At 42.4% G+C, this 23116-nt stretch overlaps 1 protein-coding gene across 15 annotated transcripts in view; it reads right to left on the bottom strand.

Moving 5' to 3' along the window:
- adgrl3.1 (adhesion G protein-coupled receptor L3.1) overlaps positions 1 to 23116 on the bottom strand; it is a 1314450-nt gene that overhangs the window by 399207 nt on the left and 892127 nt on the right. The gene's annotated exons all lie outside the window — the stretch shown is intronic.

The following is a 23116-nucleotide window of genomic DNA, read 5'->3' as shown; positions in this document are numbered from 1 at the left end:
GTCTGTAAGATAGTCCACAATCCATGCCACCAGGTGTGAGTCTACTCCCATCTCAGTCAGCTTGTCTCTAAGGAGCAGAGGTTGGATGGTGTTGAAGGCGCTAGAGAAGTACAAAAACATAATTCTTACAGCACCACTGCCTCTGTCCAGCTGGGAGAGGGATCGGTGTAGCATATAGATGACGGCATCCTCCGCGCCTCCCACCTTCTCCTGGTATGCGAACTGCAGAGGGTCGAGGGCGTGGCGGACCTGTGGCCTCAGGTGGTGAAGCAGCAGCCGCTCCATGGTCTTCATCAGATGTGACATAAGAGCAACAGGCCGGAAGTCATTCAGCTCACTAGGACGTGATACCTTTGGGACAGGGGTGATACAAGATGTTTTCCAAAGCCTTGGGTCTCTCCCCTGTTCCAGGCTCAGGTTGAAGATGTGCTGTAGAGGACTCCCCAGTTACAACACACAGGCCTTCAGCAGTCGTGGCGATACATCATCTGGACCCGCTGCTTTGCTGGTACGAAGTCTTTTCAGCTCTCTGCTCACATGGGCTGCTGTAATTGTGGGTGGGGATGTCTCACCTATGCTGGTATCAGCAGAAGGATGGTTGGAGGATGCAGTACTCCGCGGTGAGAGTGGGTTAGGGTGATCAAACCTATTAAAGAAGTTGTTCATTTGGTTTGCTCTCTCCACGTCTGTCTCGATGGCGGCATCCCGCTTCGAGCTGCAGCCAGTGATAATCTTCATCCCATCCCATACTTCCTTCATGCTGTTGTTCTGCAACTTCTGCTCCAGCGTTCTCCTGTACTGCTCTTTCGCCGCCCTGAGCTGGACTCGGAGTTCCTTCTGCACGCTTGAGCTCATGCTGATCACCACCTTTAAAAGCCCTTTTCTTCTGGTTCAAAAGGCCCTTGATGTCACTTGTAACCCATGGCTTGTTGTTAGCATAGCAGCGTACTATTGTTACTGGAACTACAATGTCCATACAGAAGTTGATGTAATCAGTTGTGCATTCAACAGCCTCTTCAATGTTCTCACTATGTGACCCAAGCAATACATCCCAGTCTGTAGTTCCAAAGCAGTCTCTCAGAGTCTGCTCTGCCTCAGGGGACCACTTCCTGAATGAGCGTGTAGTTGTAGGTAGCGCCCTCACTCTTGGTTTGTATTGTGGCTGAAGCAGAACCAGGTTATGATCTGCTTTCCCAAGCGCAGGCAGCGGGGTGGCGCTGTATGCGTCTTTAACGTTTGCATACAGTAGGTCGATAGTCCTGTTTCCCCGAGTGTTACAATCCACATACTGGGAGAAGGCAGGTAATGTTATAAAATACTGAGAATTGTATTACATTATGGTCACTTGACCCTAGTGGTTTAATCACCTCTACACTCTCAATTCTATCCTGATTATTACAGAATACTAAATCCAGACAGGCTTCACCCGTGTTGGTGCTTTAACATGCTGTGTTAAAAAACAGTCACAGATTACTTCTAAAAACTCTTGCTCTTGTACTCCTCCATCTGCAAGGTTATCCCAGTTAATATTTGGATAATTAAAGTCCCCATGACTATAATATCCCCCTGTAAACTTGCCTTTTTGATATTACTAAAAAGATGTGTGTTGAAATTACTGTGTAAATTGGGTGGTCTATAACACACTCCTAAAATAAGACCTCCTTCCCTATTATTTTCCAGCCGAAGCCACATGTCCTCACTAAGATGGGGCTCATCATCCAACTCAAGATGACTTACATTTAAACCCTGTTTGGCATAAACAGCAACCCCACCTCTTTTTCTGTTCTGTCTATCCTTCCTAAAAATTGTGTATCCCTCTATGTTACACACATCCCCATCTTTGTTATTTAGCCAGGTTTCTGTTATTGCTATAATATCATAATTATGCTCTGCTACATACAACTCCAACTCACTTACCTTATTTTTGATACTTCTAGCATTAAGTCAAGCTACTTTCAATGTGTTAATCCTTCTACATTTACGTGTTTGCTTTGAATTTACATTACTATGCATTTTTATTTCTACACCATTGTTTGTTCTTCCATGTATAGATCCAAATCTGGCCTGTCCTAAACTCCCTGGCCCCATTCCCTAGTTTAAACAATCCTTGACTAGCCTACACATACGCCTCCCCAATACATTGGTACCTCTGGTTCAGATGTAACCCGTCATGGTGGAACAGGTCCCATCTGTTCCAAAAGGAGTCCTAAAGCCCCATAAACCTATACCCTTCTACCCTGCACCAAGATTTCAGCCATGCGTTAAGCCTTCTAATCTCCTCAATCTTACCTGGACTGGAGCGTGGCAGCTTGGTACCAAACTCTTTGAATTTGGACAATGACAACTGGATCCACCCCCGCTCTGGCCAAGAGCCTATCCACCCTTCCAGGGAGGTCTTCCACCTGTGATCCCGGAAGGGAACACTGTGCGAGACTCTCTCTCTCTCTGGAGCACACCTGCGCTTCAATCCCCCTAATGATTGAGTCCCCAACTATCACTACCTCTCTTTTTGGGAACTGGTTTGAGGTGGCCAGTTGGGGCTCCTCAACTCTGCCTACCACCTCAGAATTATCAGAGTCACCGTCCAGCTCCGCAAGGACATGATAACGGTTAGACACTTCTAATTCTGGAGTTGATGTCCCCGGGCAGTGTGCATTCTTTACCTTACGCCTTGTGACCGTGACCCACCTATTCCTACCTGTTTGGTCTGGAATCTCCTCCCGCGCCACCTTAGGGGTGCACACTATCTCTCTAAAGGACACCTGGGCCAAGTCCGCCAATTCTCTGTTACAACACAGGTCAGCCAACTCCTCCTCCATTTCAGCGACCCTGAGCTCCAGGTGCTGGATCAGCTGGCATCTCTTGCAGATGTAGCCCTCATAGACAACTGGCTCTTCCAAACCATCATCTAAAAAGTCCAACATCCAACAAGGACTTGCATTGCACTGGCCTCATTATTAAAATTTGACTTGGGATTACTAAACTGCCTTAACTTTTTTTTTTCTTAAAATTAAATTTCTTCTTTCAGCTGTTCTTTAACTTAAATGGTAACACTAAGATCTGCTACAGATATTTTACACCTTTTCCCCTTAAGCTCCTGTACTGTTCTCCCTCTCAGCTGCCTGCTGTTTGCCTTTCTATGAGGTTAACTTTACTTTTCTCTGTCTCTTCTCCTAACTTTGCACTCCTCTTACTTATAAGCTCTTCACTCGTGCTCTTTGTACTCCCCCGTATTAATGAACCAATACGCTGTCGCCCACTTAACTGTTCTACCTCTGGACCGCTAAGGACTGTTTAATTTAAAATAAACAAATAAATAAAACTTTACTACCTTATTTGCTCCTATTGCTCCTTGTGCCTGACCGGCGTCTTAACGCAGGCCGCTTACCTTCGCACTACTGAGCTTCCACCTTTTACAGCTTTGAAGTCAGCCGCTGCCTTTTTTTTTTTTCTTTTCCTTTAAACTAAGGAATCGCTGTTACGACGACGCGGTTATTTATTTACAAATGCCGATATCAGTTACTGCTGCTTTCTACCCTGCGCCTCGATGCTAATTCAAATATAGATAACAAGAACAGGTACAAGTACAAATAACTTTTCCAAGCGCACTTCCAAACACCCAGCTACTTTTGCTCTTGTGCGGGCGAAAAAAAAGCAAAAACCCTTCTAAAGACAAAAAAAAACTTTGAAAATTCCCACACGATTCCTTGGCGGTAACCAAAACCCAAGTTTTTAAGAGCAAAATGTATTTTTGTTATTTAAATCTCACACCACAGAACAAAACAACAACTCTCAACAGACTCTAGCGTTTGCAAAGCACACGTCAGCACAAAGCACACGTGACCTACAGCTCACAGTTGCTTTTGTCAAATTGTATAAAGATGTATACACATCTACATATATACATATTGTCAGGGATGCCAGGGGCCATGACCTGGCCGGGACGCCAGGAGGGACCGGAAGAGGGTCAGAGCCCGGCCTGGATCACGTGGGGTTTGCCTTCCGGGTTGCTTTGGGGACCACGGGTCAAGGGCATGGAAGCCTTTCCCTGTAGGGGCCCGTGGTCACCGCCAGGAGGCACCCCAGTGCCTTGGGGACCTGTTGCCCCAGCACTTCCGCCACACCAGGAAGTGCTGGGGGGAAGATTTATAACGGCGCCCGGAGAGCAGCCGGGAGGACAACTGGCACTTCCGCCACGCTGGGGCGTGGCCAACGAAGGAATGCCGGGAACACCAGGTGCTCATCCGGGTCATCTATAAAAGGGGCCGCCTCCATTCATTCGGGCTGGAGTCGGGTGGAAGGAGGACAAGCAAGAGGAGAGTGGAGGCGGCCAAGAAAGGCATTTGTGGCCAGGACTGTTTGGGGTACTGTGCACTGAACTGGGTTTTTGTGACCATTATTTGGGGTCTGGGTGACCAATTAAGTGTAAATATTGTAAATAAACGTGTGGTGGTTTGTGCAAAGCAAGATGTCTGCCTGTCTGTGCCCGGGCCAGGTTCACAATATATATACACATACATATACACACATACATACACACACACATATACATATATACATATACACATACATACATACATACACATAAATATATATATACACACACAGACACATATATATGCATATATATGCATATCTACATATATATAAACACACATATATATATCTACATATATACACATATATACATATCTACAAATACAGGTATACACAGTATATATACACATACATACATACATACATACATATATATATATATTGTGAGCTGGAGGGCTGATCGCACCCCAAGAAGATACGGACGCCCCTGGGAAAACCACAGAGCCCAAACACGGACTACCCTCGCATTGCTCATTAACCTTGCACTATAACGCGCGATACTTGGTACTCCGCCGACTTAAAAAGCCGTGCGCAGCACCTGTCAGTTTTGGTATTGATTTCTTTTGCTTTCTCTCTCTCTCTCAGACTGCCTCTGCTCCTGGACAGCGCTTACATTCGAAGAAGAAGAAACTCATGTAACCTTTAAATGAAAGACGAAACAGCCATCTTTGTCAAGGAGCAAGTTTGAAGTGGCAAATGTTTGTTTGCAGTGCTTGAATAAAATTCCTTCTTTTTTTCCACGATCCCGAGTGTCTCTGTGCAAATCTGTGACCCAAGTGTGACAAGTGGTACCAGGAGTGGTTGCACAGATGGATGCTGAAGATTATTTATACCAATTGGCTCAAAGTATTCCACTACCAGCTGATTCGGAAGATGACATCCCTGAGATTCCTGTTGTGGGAAATCAACGACATATTCGTGATCTGAATGTTCCAATTGTTAACCGTCAACCGTACATCCCTTTACCACCTCTACCTGAAAATGCGAAGAATATACTAACGAAAATGGGCCCTAACGATGACCCGGAGATGTTCTTGATAGCCTTTGAACAAGTCGCAACCATGCTGGGATGGGACAGACGACAGTGGGCCGTTATAATCACGCCCTTTTTATCCGGAGATGCTCTTTACTCTTTACGTAATGTACCCAGAGACAAGCTTGGCGATTATGAGTTCCTGAAAGACCAAGTGGTTTTACGTAAAAATAAGACTTTTTTGGCAAAAGGGTTCGAATTAAACAGCTGGAAGCTGAATATGGATGGCCCAATCCGTGCGCAAATTCAAGATTTGATACATAAAGTGAACTGCTGGTTTGAGGGAAGTGAGATGGATCGAGTCGTGGAGAAAGTGGTAATGAATATACTGTTGAACGGTATACCAACAGTTATCCGAGATGAATTTCTACGTCATGATATTGAGTCGTTAACGATTATGTCAAGACGACTGGAAGGTTCACAAGCAACCTGGAGGAAAAGCGGTGATGGTGGATTTGCCAATTCTTCGCAAACAGGGAACGAGCGCTCTGGACATCCTCGTTACTTCGATCGGCGACAGCAACATCAACAACCTGGTGGAAAGGAAAATCAAATGGGGTCAGGTAGGCCCCCGGGGAACCCGGTCGTAACAGAGATGCCAGTTTCTGGTGAAGCTGCACCAGCTGTACGAGGACGTCGCAGAGGATATTTTGGCAGCGGCGCCGACCGTCGATGTTTCCGGTGTAATCAACTCGGCCATTTGGCAATTGAATGTCGTCTATCTCCAGCTCAGTCGATGGAAGTTGGACTGGCCGAGGTTTGTTGTTCGAATATTACATATAAGCTGGAAGGAAAGGATGGATTATTTGTTCCAGTTAAATTGGGGGGCAGAGAAATCTCAGCATTGTTAGATTCGGGGAGTGAACTGTGTATTGTGAGACAAGACTGTCTTGAAGAAAGATTCTTTAGAGACTGTGAGACTGTAAAAATAAGATGTGTACATGGTGATGTTAAAGTTTATCAAACATTACTTCTTCCTTTAACTTACAGGGGTCGTCGTTTTAAGGTCTGGACTGCAGTGTCAGATTCCTGCCCATGGCCATTACTCATAGGACGGAGAAATGCCCTTTTTCCTAGAATGATTAATAAATGTCAGGGACCAGTAGAACAATCCAATATGCAACTTAGTGGGGGGGGGAGAAGAAGAAAACCAAGACGAAGAACTGGTAGCGGCCGGTGAAAATTTAAATCGCGACTTAGAAATTGAACCCGATCTCTCCAGCGAGACGGAGGAGGTCACCCCCGACAATCTTCCAGAATGGGCTGCTCCTTCTACATCTTCCCAGATTGCAAACGCCTCCGAACACAAATCGAGTGTTAACGAACCATCAGATTTTGTGCGTTTGCAGCATACTGATAGCTCATTAGAATATGCATTTAAACAGGCTCACCCTGCTAATTACTCTTATTACCAAGAGCGTAATTCCCTGGGTGTGAAAACCCCACACTTTATAGAAAAGGACGGGTGCCTTTTCAGGGTGATCTCAGATCATTTGAGGGGAATTTATTGAACAACTGGTGGTACCTGAAGCACATAGGGAAACTGTTTTGCATCTGGCACATTCACACATCTTGGGGGGGCACCTCGGTGCCGACAAAACTAGAGACCGGTTATCAAAACGATTTTATTGGCTTAATATGGGAAAAGATGTTGAACGATTTTGTACTTCATGTCCAGACTGCCAGATCGTCTCTGCTTATAAGCCTCCTCGGGCTCCCTTTTGTCCTATGCCCATATTGGAAGTTCCCTTTCAGCGTGTGGGATTAGATATTGTGGGACCATTACCTAAGACTAAGGATGGGTACCAATATTTGCTGGTGTTGGTTGATTATGCGACACGATATCCAGAAATGATTGCGGAAAAGGCCAACTCTTCAGCTGTAGCCAAAGCACTATGTGAAACTTTTACTCGTATTGGTATCCCTAGAGAAATCTTAACTGATCAAGGCACACCTTTCACTTCTCGCGTGATGAAACAATTGTGTGACAGCTTTGCTATTAAGAAATTGAGTACTACTGTTTACCATCCTCAAACGAATGGTTTAACCGAGCGATTTAAAAAACATTGAAACAGATGATCAGGCGAGTTGCTCATAATGATCCCACAACATGGAACACTGTCCTACCTTTTGTTTTGTATGTGCGTGCGAATCACCACAGGCGTCCACTGGCTTGAGTCCCTTCGAGTTGTTATTGGCAGGCGGCGAGAGGCATCCTGGATGTGGTGCGGAGGAATGGATAGGGAACGAGAGAGCAGCTAAAGGTCCAAGCTTTGCAGATCGACTAATTTCGTTGCAAGACAGAATTTCTATGCTTTCCTCTATTGCTGTGGAACACCAACAACGAGAACAGGAAACTCAGAAGCGTCTTTACGATAGGCGCAGCAAGCTCCGTGAGTTCAAACCTGGCGATCGTGTTTTGGTACTGGTTCCCTCGGATCCACACAAATTCTTAGCTAAATGGCAGGGCCCCGCCATTATTGAGGAGCGTATGAGTCCGGTAAATTACAAGGTTAGAATACCGGGCCGGCGCAAACCATTCCAGATTTTACACATTAACCTCTTGAAGGAATGGCACGACCGACAAGAGGTTAACACTTCCTTGGCTGCTGTTTCTCAGACCGATGTTACCATTGGTAACGATCTTACTGACACGCAAAAGACAGAACTGTTATCTTTGATAGAACGGAACACTGATGTCTTTTCAGATTTACCAGGCAAGACTAACATTACAAAACATAAAATTACCACTCAACCTGATGTTCGCGTACAGATGCGGCCGTTTCGGATACCGGAAGCGCAAATATTGCGCAAGAGGTAAAAAAGATGCTGACACTGGGTGTAATTCGTGAAAGTAGAAGTGACTGGTGCAGCCCAGTCGTATTAGTCCCAAAGCAAGACAGTTCGGTTCGGTTCTGTATCGATTTCAGACGCTTGAATAAGGTCTCTAAATTCGATGCTTATCCCATGCCCCGTGTCGATGAACTGTTGGAAAAACTGGGTCAGGCAAGCTATATCTCCACGCTAGATCTGACAAAAGGCTATTGGCAAGTGCCTTTAGAGGCTAGCAGTTGTGAGAAAACGGCATTTGCAACTCCTGACGGACTCTATGAATTTATAAGACTTCCATTTGGTCTTCATGGGGCACCTCTGACTTTTCAACGCATGATGGACCAGATTCTGCGTCCTCACTATGAATATGCTGGGGCATATCTTGACGATGTCGTGATTTTCAGCAATGATTGGCAAACACACTTAGAGCGGCTTCAAGCCGTTCTTGAAAGCTTGAAACAGGCTGGCCTTACTGCTAACCCTAAGAAATGTAAACTAGGCATGTCCGAGACTCATTACTTAGGCTATTCTATGGGCAAGGGTTTACTTAGGCCACAATTAAGGAAAATAGAAGAAATGCTTGCTTATCCGAGACCTGGGACACAGAAACAGTGCAGCGCCTTTCTGGGCTTGCTGGTTACTACAGAAGATTCATCCCAAATTTTGCACATAGAGCCGCTCCCCTTACAGAACTTACTAGAGGCAAGAAAAACCGTCCTATCGTATGGACAGAAAATTGCGAACGCTCCTTCAGCGATTTAAAAAAAGCATTGTCTTCTTACCCGGTTCTCAGAAACCCGGATTTCACAAAAGATTTTATCTTGCAAACAGACGCAAGCGCGTTTGGTGTGGGCGCAGTGTTGTCTCAGATTTTTGATGGAGAGGAACATCCAATCACATATTTAAGTAGGAAATTATTACCTAGAGAGCGTAACTATTCTACAATTGAGTAAGAATGCTTGGCAATCAGGTGGGCTGTGGAGGCACTTCGATATTACTTGTGGGGATGAAACTTCACTTTGGTAACTGATCATGCTCCACTCCAGTGGATACAAACTCTCGTCTAATGAGATGGTTTCTGGGTTTACAACCTTATAGTTTCACAGTTAAGCATTGACCAGGTTCTGAACACGTCAACGCAGACGTACTATCACTACTACATGAACATGAACTTGGTACAGAGAGTCGCTTGATTCACACGAAAATGAATAAAGCTGAGGGGGAGGGTGTGAGCTGGAGGGCTGATCGCACCCCAAGAAGATACGGACGCCCCTGGGAAAACCACAGAGCCCGAAACACGGACTACCCTCGCATTGCTCATTAACCTTGCACTATAACGCCGACTTAAAAAGCCGTGTGTAGCACCTGTCAGTTTTGGTATTGATTTCTTTTGCTTTCTCTCTCTCTCAGACTGCCTCTGCTCCTGACGCGTTTACATTCGAAGAAGAAGAAACTCATGTAACCTTTAATTGAAAGACGAAACAGCCATCTTTGTCAAGGAGCAAGTTTGAAGTGACAAATGTTTGTCTGCAGTGCTTGAATAAAATTCCTTCTTTTTTTCCACGATCCCGAGTGTCTCTGTGCAAATCTGTGACCCAAGTGTGACAATATATATACATATCTACTTATATATATACTGTATATAGCAAAATCCCCGTGCTTCGCAGCAACAAAGTACTGCTTTTACATTTTTATTAAGAAGAAAAGAAAACTTTTTTAAACTGAGGGAAAATATACAGTACCAATAACTATTTGTTAAGGATCTCTTTGTATACCACGTTGTCAGTTCAGCACTCCGGTTGTAATATGACCAAGCTGTGAGAGAGCTTACTCTTGAGAATGCAACGTATTGTTGTCCAGGATAAAAGCAATCTTGCCTCAAATCAATGGCAACCTTTTGTAGGGTCTGTCCCTGAGACTTATTAATTGTCATCGCGAAGCAGAGCCTTACTGGAAATTAGAGGCATTTGAATTGAAATGGGAGATCAAAGGGTATAACAGTGATGCGAGGAATAAATTCAGAGTGTGGGGCTCTGCTGTTTTTTTGTGAGGCTGCCTTTACACAGCTTCTCCACTGTTTTATAAACGAACGCCATATAAGGCCATCCTTTCTCCTTGCTTCACGGTTCTGTACTGTTTTATTGTTCGTTTATTACGATTGTTATAGTTATTGTGTTGCTATTTGAGACTTTACTGTTCAGGTACCCATTTCCTTTATTTAATCCGTGGCTTCTCCGCTATTTTTTGTTCGTTTATTACGATTATAGATATTTATTGATTCCCTTCTTTAGCTGACTGCCTGCTCATATAAGGCGCTCCGCTGTTTTATAAACGAATGACATATAAGGCCATCCTTTTTCCTTGCTTCGCCAAGGAAGCTGCTTTTTTATTTAATCCACAGGTTCTCCTTTGTTTTACTGTTCGTTTATTATGATTGTTATAGTTCTCTTTGTATAGCACATTGTCAGTTCAGCACTCCGGTTGTAATATGACGAAGCTGTGCAAGCTTACTCTTGAGAATGCAACATATAGTTGTCCAAGAGAAAAGCAATCTTGCCTCAAATCAATGGCAACCTTTTGTAGGGTCTGTCCCTGAGACTTATTACTTGTCATCTGAAGGAGACCCTTACTAGAAATTGGAGACATTTGAATTGAAATGGGAGATCAGAGGGTATAACAGGGATGCGAGGAATACATTGAGTATGGAGAAACTCTAGAGACAGTGTGTGTATTAACTTGTGGATTTTTCTGTGAGTAGGTGGCAGCGTGACGAAGTTGCTTTCGCAAGACCGCGTTAGCTGTGGAGCTTAGCTCGGAGCATATTCTTTTCCTACCTTGTCAATTGTGTAATGCGTTTTTTGAACAGATTTGATTTATGGAAGTGATCACTCGTACTGCGTTCAGTCAGTTCACGTGAACTGCTCTCTTGTGTGATGTTGCGATGTCCACGGCTTTATTTAATGTTAGCTAAGACCCGGCACTTAAAAGTTTCTCGCTACAGCAATTTTAACTCAGTTACAAAGTGATCCAAAGTCTCGTTTATACCTCGTGTCTTCGCATTAAACTTGTATCTCGCAAATAAAGTATTCGTTGAAGGCATGACAAACGGCAGCAGGAGCGTGTCTATAAACTAAATTTAAACTTATGGTTTACACCATGCTTTGTTTCCGCAGTAGCTGCAGTTATGAATATGCTTGTATGTCATTTTTCTTCAGCGCTCTTTGGAGCTCTTCCTTGTTTTCTACATACTGCGTTCAGTCAGTTGACGTGATTACGTGGGTGGCTTGATGATGCGACACGCAACTCCGGCTCCCACGGCCATCGAGCTGCAGTCTATTACAGTATATGGATAAAAATAGGTTCAAGTTACGACCATTACGCGTAGAACTTCGAAATGAAACCGGCCCAACTTTTGTAAGTAAGCTGTAAGGAATGAGCCTGCCAAATTTCAGCCTTCTACCTACACGGGAAGTTGGAGAATTAGTGATGAGTGAGTCAGTAAGTGAGTGCGTCAGTGAGTCAGTCAATGAGGGCTTTGCCTTTTATTAGTATAGATTATTATTATTATTATTTTATTATTATTATTATACATGTGAATGCATGATCAAATTCAGCCGCTGCGTAGTGTGGTTTAAATGGGGACACTATGTGCTCGACAATACCATAAGTTCATTGAAATAATTACACAGCAATGTGCGCACACAATACAAACATAATGTGTATATTATTGAAGTAAAGGTTCATATAAATTGATTATATACAAATTTTTAACAAGTTGAGAGATGTAAACTGGTTAAAATGCACAAAATTATACATGTATTGCTTTATAGTTCACATATAGTGCATGTATATTATTAAAATAATGATATAAAATCATATACAATGGTATTGAATCTGCATCATAGACTTATTTTGTGTCATATTTCTTCAAAGAAGAAAGTAGTTTGCTTTAAAAAAAATCTTACGGCACACATGTGAACCGTTGAAAATCGCTGATCTTAATCAATCAATAAATATTTGAACAGGTGCTCTAAACTATCTGTGCCACGTAGAATTCAGTGTCCCTTCTCTTAGGTGCACTGAGTTGTGATTGCTGAGGAACTCCTCTTGTTCGCATGCCTTTGCGTGCCGCTTGTCTTGTGTTTTAACGTATGCTCCATGCAAAATGCTGTCATATCTGTTAGTAAACATGCACACGCAGCAATGTCCTGATGTCTGTGTTCTAAGGCTGCAGGTATATTAAACGTTATTGACGTTTTACCGGGGTGCTTGAGGGTAGACAGTAAACTTTGTTAAAATGATATTGAAAAATACCAGTTGTCAGTTGTATTTTCAGTCGTTTTTCAGTGTTTACTATTCTGTTACCAAAAAATTCTTCAATGTGGCTCATGAACAAAGAAACATGGATAGTAAGATTTAGTAAAATATCAGTAGGCTAATAATAATACATTGCTCGACACCCAGTAACACTTTACAAAGACATTTAAAAGACAGCTCGTTAAAGTAAATGTAGCAATCCATTGTCATTGTATAAGTGATAGCTTACTCTTAAACATTTGCACAGGTGGTTGTACTCGGAGATAAAAAAGGAAAAAAAAAATCCATGGAAAAGGTTTTGTTGTTGAACTAAAATTTCACCTCCGCCATGTGAGTCATTAAAACTATTGGAATAAAATATTGCTGTATATAAATAAATAAATACATTTCCTATCACAACCACCCTTTCACCCCTGTACATTGGAGAGAGATCTCATTTTCACAGCAGGTGCAATTATCCTATAAAACCCATAAGAGTTATGTGCAACATTTTTCGTGGGAGATTAAAACTCATCAAATGTATTTTAAAAACTTGTAGCAGTCTGTGTCATTCCTCGTCTGCCGTGGTCCATTACAAAATGAACATCAGGCAGTTAAAATTGTGCACAGTTTCTTTAATAAGCCTATCAGACTGTCTTTTATAGCACTTTCATATCGAGCGTGTCTCTTAATCCCTTCTAGCAGAGGAGACACTTATTTCCACAGCTTGGTCTATGCTGTAGAAATGTGTGCCCCCTGTCTTCTGCTTGCAAAATGGGAAAGGCTTTGTTGTTGAACTCAAATTTCACCTCTGCCATGTGAGTCATTAAAACTATTGGAATGAAAACGCATGTCTCATCCACTAGTCGGGACACTCATTTCCATGGCTGCTGCAGAGGCGTAAAATATGTGCCCTCTGACTGCTGATTTCAAAATGAACACCAGAGAGGTAAAATTATGCAAAATTGATTTTGAAAGGTCGTAGGTATAGTCTTCTATAGAATCTTCTCCACTTTGTGTCTGCATCCTACCCCCTACAGGGAACACTTATTTCCATGGCTGGAGCAGATCCATGGGCTTGTGTGCACCCTGTCTGCTGCTTTCAAAATGAACCCTGGATAAGTAATATTATCTGAAATCCATGGTAAAACATTGATGAAAGTCTTTCACTTTCATGTCTCATTGTCCACTCCACTCAAAGGAACACTCACTTCTACAGTTGAGCTTTTGCCTCAGAGTTGTGAACTGTTGCTTGCAAAACTAACATTAGACAGCTAAAATTGTTATTGGATTGGCTGTTTTTTTCATTATATATTAATATTAATAGTAATTTATTGATTCATTCAGCCTCTGTTAAAAAAAGAAGCACATTTTCCCTTAGAGGACAAATAAAGTTCTATAAATGTCTATCTATCTATCTATCTATCTATCTATCTATCTATCTATCTATACTAATAAAAGGCAAAGCCCTCACTCACTCACTCACTCACTCACTCACTCACTCACTGACTCACTCACTGACTCATCACTAATTCTCCAACTTCCCGTGTGGGTGGAAGGCTGAAATTTGGCAGGTTCATTCCTTACAGCTTCCTTACAAAAGTTGGGCAGGTTTTATATCGAAATTCTACGCGTAATGGTCATAACTGGAAGCAGTTTTTCTCCATTTACTGTAATGGAGATGAGCTTCAACGCCGTGGGGCGGAGTTTCGTGTGACATCATCACGCCTCCCACGTAATCACGCAGTACATAGAAAACCAGGAAGAGCTCAAAAAAGCGCTTAAGAAAACATGCATTATATAATTGAGAAGGCAGCGAAACAATAAGAAGCGAGCGAGTGACATATACAACCATATTCATGAGTTCTGCTACTTCGAAACAAAGCACGATGTAAACCTACACTTTAAATTAAGTTCATAGACAGGCTGCGCTGGCGTTTGTAATTTAGTGCCTGCCCATATAAGGCCGTCCGTCAGCGGCAATCCAATAGCAAACTGCCACGGGTAAATATTCACGGGTGAAGGACTGTGCTTATGGAGAGGAAGATGAGATGGTCAGGGTGGTGTTTGACACAAACTCAGCGAAACTGCGAGAGAAAGTTTTAAGTGCCAGGACTAAGGTAACATTAAATACAGCCACGGACATAGCACAAGATGGCACCAGCACAGCTGGGAACCTTCGATGCATGTACACCGAGCGCTCCGTGAACTGGCGCAGTACACAGATAAAGGCAACAGTTCCAAAGAGCGCTGAACAAAAACCGAATTACACAATTGAAAAGGCAGCAAAAAATATGAAGCGTCTGATAAGAATATTCATAAATCCAGCTACTGCGGAAACAAAGCACACGGTGGAAAAACTCCATGTCCGCTAAAGGAAGACAGTGTAAAAAACCCGTGCATGCAGTGTGTCAGGTCTCAGATAAAGAAGAAGACGAGCTGTTTATTGATGCAGTAAGAAACAAATCGATGAATGAAACCTGTCATCTTTACAGCGATTGACAAACACGGAATGTAACTTGAACACAACACATCCTACAAATACGAACCTGATTGAAAGAAATAATGATAATCAAATCCTTGATGACAGCAACACTCAGTAACACTCACAAAACAAATACTGTATATTGACAGTCATGTTACGTTATTTTTAAAATGTTCCCTTTTCTTTTTCTACCTTTTTTAACACACTACTTCTCGCTGCGACGCGGGTATATATATATATGTATATATATATATCCCGCTCTACATACTCGAATAATGGATACTTTATTCGCCATCAATGATTGTTTTGGTAAAGCCATACTCAGTGTATTCATTAGATGAGCGGTAAAAAGTAAGAGCGAGGGAGGATGACTCATTGAGGCATGCAGGCTGTAGTCTTGCGTCAACTCTATCTGAATTGCGCGATCACATTTGAAAAAACATATCTTTTCAAGTTCTATTTAGTCCATATGTGTCAAACTCAAGGGCCGCGGGCCACATCCGGCCCGGCGTGTAATTATATCCGCCCGAGATCATTTTATATACTGTATTATTGTTATTAAAGCCGGGTATATGAAGCGCTGGTAACACAATAAACTACAGATCCCATAATGCAGCGCTTCAGCTGCCTTGCATCAGGGTAACCTGAATGCAATTCAGAAGATACAGAAAACAGCATAATTAAATAAGAATCTGACACTTCAGCGGACGTTTTAACCCGTGCACAATCACAAAGTGATTTCAAGTGAAGCTGCTTTTATGGGAGACACAAATGCACCAGTTCACCTTGCCCCACTTTCCCTGTTGCCAAGTACTGTTAAACCAAGTCGTCACTACGGTGTTCCCAAATACGCACTTTGCTGATAAACTGAGCGCACTGCGCACTGAGTTTGCACGGCGCTTTGGTGACTTTGATGAACAAAAAAAGTCCGTCTACATGCGGCTCGAACCTTGTGCATGTTTGGTAGCACATATCTGTGTGAGAAGCTCTTCTCAGTGATAAAGACTAACAAAACAGCACACAGGAGTCGCCTCACTGATGAGCACCTGCAATCCATCCTGAGAATCTCCACAACACAGAACCTCACAGCAAACAGAAACGAACCTGTGGCCAAAAAAGATGCCAGGCGTCCAGCTCTAAAATGACATATGAGCAAAGACAACTGAATGATTTGATTTGTTATTGCACGTAAGAGCGGGAGTCAACCGTTTTAACAAACAGCGTATTTCACTGATACGAAATAGCTGTGTGTGTATATATGTAGATATGTATGTATATGTATATATATGTTTATATATGTGTGTGTGTAAATATATATATATATGACAACAACACTCATCACTCACAACAGTGACAAAACAATTACATTGACAATCAGGTTACATTATTTTCAAAATGTTTCCTTTTCTTTTCATTGCTTCTTTAACACACTACTTCTCCGCTGCGAAGCGCGGGTATTTTGCTAGTCTGAAATATATGAGACTTTGAAACATTAATATTATTTGTCAAATGAAGAATCAAACATCCACTGATACAGATTTGTATGACAAGTCAATTAAAGAGTCCAACAAACAGCAACTGAGATATTAAAACATTTTATTGAATCTGTTCTGACAATTATAGTCTTTTAATTAAAATAATAACTAGTCGAAGCCCACCGTAGCATACGGTGTAAGAATAGGAACGGAAAACCGTGAGAAAGGAATTCAGAAATCAAGAAGAAATAAATACTTCTTGAAAGACGCAGTTGTGAATAGGTGTTTTGGTGGTGACAACAGATAATGAGTTGAAAGATCTAACCCTAGAAAAAGCCACGTACAACTGACCGTGGCTGAAGACTGGCTGTTAGAATTATTGTGAAGAGTAAACAGTATGTGGGTATGAGGAAGGCTGCGCATCTGAAATTCGATTACGTAAACATAATCAATAACAGCCTCAAAAAGATGTTGTCATAGAATATCTCTAAGTAATTCCTGCAGCTTAATCCAAAAGACTCATACTACAATATCAGGTCTGTGCTCTGGTCTTTGGGTATCTGACAGTGCATGTAGAAATTCCGGCCAAGCAGGATTACATGTGAAAGTGATAAATAAATTAGGCTGTCCGAATTTACATACTATGGCCATGGCATCCTGATAGTTTTGTTGCATGTATCTTGGACTTCCTGGTAATGTGGACGGTAATATGATCATTTTGTCTACACGTATGTAGTTATTTTCAGCGTTTGCTTGCAGTGCATCTGACAATCCTTAGTATTGTTCCACGCACAAGATAGTTGAGACCCGCGCCCTCTGTTTTAACATATGCATCTACGACGTACTCTTGGAATAGTTCGCTGCTGGACTGCAAAATACTAAATGTATTCCTCATTGTTAATCTGTACACGTAAAATTGGCACTGAGTAAGCCTTCTTCGCTTGGCGGTTCTTTTATCAGGAACATGTTGTAAATCTTTGTGCCAGCCAATGTCTCCGAAAGGGAATAAAAGTGGGTAAACCATAAGATTGCAATTCATATTGAGCGTGGAAATCTGTTTACAGGAGTTGCCTATGGGACAGATGCAAATGTCCCTTTCAGCAGGCGGTTCGCCATCTTCTCAGACGAAAATCGCTGCAACATTGGTGTGACATGTCGGGGCATTGTATCTTCGTAAATCCTGCCTAGGGTTTTCCTCAAAAAGCATTCGTACAGATGCTGTTGGATTGGACTGAGCGATTTCATGCATGTGTTTGTATGATTTAGCGAAGGGTTATGGACGGGAAGGATGGGGCTCTGTCGTGCGTTCCCCGTGACACGGGAGGAGGGTTAGAGTGGATGGGTGGGGCTCTGTCATGCGTATCCCATGGTTGGGCGACTTGGTCGACTATATATATAGAAGAGCAGCTGGAATCGAAAAGAACAATGAAAAGTCAACGTAGCTCAGAGGTTAATATGGACTGTAGCAGAGACGAGAATGCGGCTGCGTTTGGTGAGGTAGGCAGTACGCATGCCTTAAGAGCAAGTGTGGACGCGGAAGGAGGATTAGAATTGGCAAGCGGGGCTCTGTCGTGCGTATCCCATTGTCAAGCGACTTAGTGAATTATACATATAGATAATTATCAGGAAACAAAGCCATTTTAATGTCAGCATACAACCAGGCCAGTAACATCTTTGTGAAATAATATCAGTAGTTTTATAAATCCCAGAATGTACACCGATAGCACTGGCATGAACTTCCTTACAAGTATCCTTAGCCTCCTAAACTTAACAAATAACTTTCATATTCCTCCTGTTGCCCTGCTTGTCTTTTTTTGGCAATAGTAGAGGTCATCTCCTTGAAAAAAAATATATTCAAGCAGCAGTTAATAATATGGTTATAATATAAAACACTTCACACAAACCTCCAAAATACACATTTTCTTTGTTTAAGTTGACTTCTTCAATGGATCTAACACTTACAACATGGGGCACTGCAACACACATGCGCAAATATCTTTTAGTATTGTTTTAAATAGCCTTGAAAATTGTTAGTATCTGTCCTCTATCCAAGCCACCCATTTACAAAAGAGATCTAAAGGCTTGGGCCAGAAAACAAAAAATGAGACGGAAAGAAATGCCAGTCTAGTGCTTACCACACTGGCACTCACTCATACTACTACAATTTAAAAGTGCCACCCAACCTGATGCCAACTCTTTCAGATGGGTAATGAAACCCATAAAATGTATTAATGAACACAGGAAAAAAGTTAAAAGACTTATTCTGACAGTGACCAAGTTGGGGATTGTTGATCTATGAAGTGGCAGTAAAAATAAAAAAATAAAAAAAAAATCTGATTACAAAATATATTAAGAAACCTCAAAAGGTATATAATGATTAATTTTTGGAAACTCCATAGAATAGATTGTAATACATTGTCGATGCCAGGGGCCACGACCTGGCCGGGATGCCTTGAAGGACTGGAAGTGGGCATGCGCCCATCTGGGATCACGTGGGGGCCGCCTTCCTGGTTGCTTTGGGGGCCACGGGTTCAGGTCATGGAAGCCTTACCCTGTAGTGGCCCGTGGTCACCGCCAGGAGGCGCCCCAAGGCCTTGGGGACTTGTGACCTCAGCACTTCCGCCACACCAGGAAGTGCTGGGGGGAAGATTTATAAAGACACTCGGAGAGCTGCCGGGAGAATAGACGGCACTTCCACCACGCTGGGGCGAGGCCAAGAGGGGAATGCCAGGAATCACCTGGAGCTCATCCGGGAGACTATAAAAGGGGCCGTCTCCCTTCATTCAGGGCTAGAGTCGGGTGGAAGAGGACGAGGCAAGAGAGGAGAGTGGAGGCGGCCCGAGAAGAAGGCATTGCGTGGCCAGGACTGTGTTTGGGTTTGTGCACTAACTGAACTGGGTCTGAGTGACCATTTAATTGTAAATAATTGTGTAAATAAAAGTGTGGTGGTATTTAACAACATGTCCGCCTGTCTGTGTCCAGGTCGGCTCCACAACATGTTTTTCCTTCAACAGTCATGCTAATGTCAGAATTTCTGTGTTTTATTAACTACTTTGTGCACATATTGAAGCTTCTTTATAGAAAACGAAAGCACACGAGTAAATAATTGTCAGCGGTTACAATTTAACTGTATATTTGCAGTATATACTGTATCCTGAAATGCCAAATTAGAAATGAGAGGATGATGAAAAGTTATTTTTTGCTTAATATATTTTAAACAAACTGATCACAAAATTTCCTAATCAGTTTGACTTTGTTGGTACCCTAGAGTGGCATACAGTATATCTTGGAAGAAGTCCTATCAGCTTTATTATATATTATTATTATTATTATTATCTAACATTCTGTGGTGGGCTGGTGCCCTGCCTGGGGTTATTTCCTGCCTTGCGCCCTGTGTTAGGTGGGATTGGCTCCAGCAGACCACTGTGACCCTGTAGTTAGGGTATAGTGGGTTGGATGATGAATTGATATCTTACATTTATATAGCATTTTTCTGGCTACTCACAGTGATTTTCATAGACATACTTAAAAAAGATAGTGTAAGCACTTGATTTTTTTTTTTATTTAAAAATCTTCAATATTGTAGGATAATTTTTCAGAACAGAAATAGAATTCTAAAGATTAACTCCGGCCATGAAAATGAGTATCTCTGCCAGCAGACAGAATAGAGGGCCATAATAGAAAGGTAAGCGATACTAAAGGGTGCCTGTAAAGAGATTTTGAACAATATTGCAATTCTAGTGTTCATTTAAAAGCAGCAGACAGGGGCCCACATTTGTACAGCTCTGCTCCAGTTGTAGAAATTAGTGTCCCCTCCAGTGGAAGGAACAGACCACCACAGTAGACATGAAAGTGATATAAAATTGTTCAAATACAAGCTCAACAATTTTAATTGTTTAGCATTTGTTATAAGCAGGTGGCACACGTTTTTTCTATGACAAAGGTTCCACTGAGGAAATGAGGGCACACACCAGTGGATGAGTAAGGATATAGTAGACAAGAAAGTGATATGGAAGACTTCCTTCAATCGTTTTAAATACATTGTGGACAGTTTTGTAATTCCAGTATTAATTTTGCAAGCAGAAGACAGGGGGACTGTGGGAAATCCCCAGACATTGAGCTGAGCTGGGTGGAAGGGTGGCAACGCATCTGTGAGTAAGGATTATTGATTACTGTATTGTTTAGTGATTTATGAGTATTGTGGAGTGTAGGGTGCTTTGTGCACTGTGCAGTTCAAATAAAGTCAATTATTTGACTTTTACCTGGTGTCTGACTTCTTGGTCAAGGGTTCAAGGGAGCGAGAGCGCACCCTATCTATCTATCTATCTATCTATCTATCTATCTATCTATCTATCTATCTATCTATCTATCTATCTATCTATCCATCATCCAACCCGCTATATTCTAACTTCAGGGTCACGGGGGCCTGCTAGAGCCAACCCCAGACAACACAGGGAACAAGGCAGGAAAGAAGCCCTGGGCAGGGTGCCAGCCAACCGCAGATACATATATATATATATATATATATATATATATAGATATATATAGATTTACAGATATATATATATATATATATATATATATATATATATATATATATATATATATATATATATATATATTGTGAAGGACAGCCGGGTCCCATGCCCGGCAGGGACGCCCCTGCTGCTTATGTTCCGGGGGAGCCGCCATGGGGAGTCCAATACCTCCCACGGGACGCTTGGTGGCAGCCTCCCTGGCCGACGGTGACTCCCCAACCGCCCGCAGGACTCCATGGGAGATGGAGTCCTCCACAGCTTGGTTGGGGCCCGGTGTGGCCACTAGGGGGAGCTGCCTGCTTCCCACAGCCCGGCTGGACGAGCTTTCAGCCCCACCCGGAAGTGTAATTAGGACCAGGTGGTTAATCACCTGGAATGCTTCCGGGTGGGCTATAAAAGGGCCCAGCCACCACCACTTGGAGAGCCAGAGTTGGGAGGAAGGAGACGAAGCTTGCCTGGGAGGAGTGGTGGAGAATTGTGGTTTGTTTGGTACTCTGTTTGGTGCTGTGGGACTGTGTTTGGGCTGTGTGGCACGGGGAAGACGTGTCACACAGCTGAAGAAAAATAAAAACCTGTGTGTTTTGTACACGTTGCCTCTGCGTGGTCTGTGCCGGGTCGGGCGCTATATAGCGCCTTTTACAATATATATATATATATATATATATATATATATATTGATGAGCCACAGCATGAAGTTATGGGAAAGAGTAGTGGAAGCTAGGTTAAGAAGTGAGGTGATGATTAGTGAGCAGCAGTATGGTTTCATGCCAAGAAAGAGCACCACAGATGCAATGTTTGCTCTGAGGATGATGATGGAGCAGTTTAGAGAAGGCCAGAAGGAGTTGCATTGCGTCTTTGTGGACCTGGAGAAAGCATATGACAGGGTGCCTCGAGAGGAGCTGTGGTATTGTATGAGTAAGTCAGGCGTGGCAGAGAAGTACGTAAGAGTCGAAAAGATTATGTATGAGGGAAGTGTGACAGTGGTGAGGTCTGGGGTAGGAGCGACGGATGCATTCAACATAGAGGTGGGATACATCCGGGATCAGCTCTGAGCCCTTTCTTATTTGCAAAGGTGATGGAAAGGGTTGACAGCTTAATGACAAGTTTTGGGAGGAGAAGTGATGGAACACTCAGGTCTAATATGCTAACAGGTGCTTACCAAGTAAATCATCAATGTATCATTTTTCTCTCTGAGATTAGGGGAATCATTTCAAACATAAGAGAGCATACAAATTTGCTTAATATTAATAAATGTCAATAAATCAAAAACATATCGACAAAAAAATGTGTAGGCTAATTTTCTTTTTTCTATAAATCACCAAATTCTAATCAAGTCTGTCATGGCACTTTTGAGATTTTGGAGTATTTATTTTTCTGTTGTTGGACATGTTTCCATGTAAATTTTGATATACTGAAATGTCTTAATGTATCTGAGGGGAAAGCATAGAAACAATGTTTAATGCAACTTGTAGCACAAAGGAACTGATTATCAGTCCTCTGCTAAGTCAGAACATTTCTATATGTCAGCAAGAGTTACGTTCTGCTAGTATTATTTTTATGCCAAGGACATACTGTACCTGATAGGTTCATTAGATACTCTATATTTGCATAATATGATGGAATGTTAGTTAAAAAGGGTTGTCACACGTGTGTTAGAGGGTCATTTTCTGTGCTTGTCAGATATAAGCACTATTAAACTGAGACATTGACAACTGAGTCACTGATTGTTTTGTCACTTTTTTCACCCACAGCTCCATAAGGACACCCAATTAGGGCAACTGACACTGCCTTTTCTAGGCCAAACACTATATAGGAAGTAAGAATCTCATTTGGGTCTGGGCAAACTTGAAGCCAGACTGCTCTTCAGTATTACTATTGTAGCTTATGGCAGTGGCTGCTTTTATTCTATTTTGTCCCACTATGCACCCGTTATTTAGCTTGAACTCATAATTTCAATAATTTGGATGACCAAGTTGGTGCCCCAACATTTCATCTGGACAAGAGTATTCCTCTTGGTTGATGTCAGGGTGAATGCTGCTTTTCTCTCGTGTTTATGTAAGGTTGACTATAGCAATGCACT

The sequence above is a fragment of the Polypterus senegalus genome, chromosome 4 (assembly GCF_016835505.1).
Source record: "Polypterus senegalus isolate Bchr_013 chromosome 4, ASM1683550v1, whole genome shotgun sequence".
Classification (NCBI taxonomy): domain Eukaryota; kingdom Metazoa; phylum Chordata; class Cladistia; order Polypteriformes; family Polypteridae; genus Polypterus; species Polypterus senegalus.
This window is presented reverse-complemented; position numbering and strand designations above follow the sequence as displayed.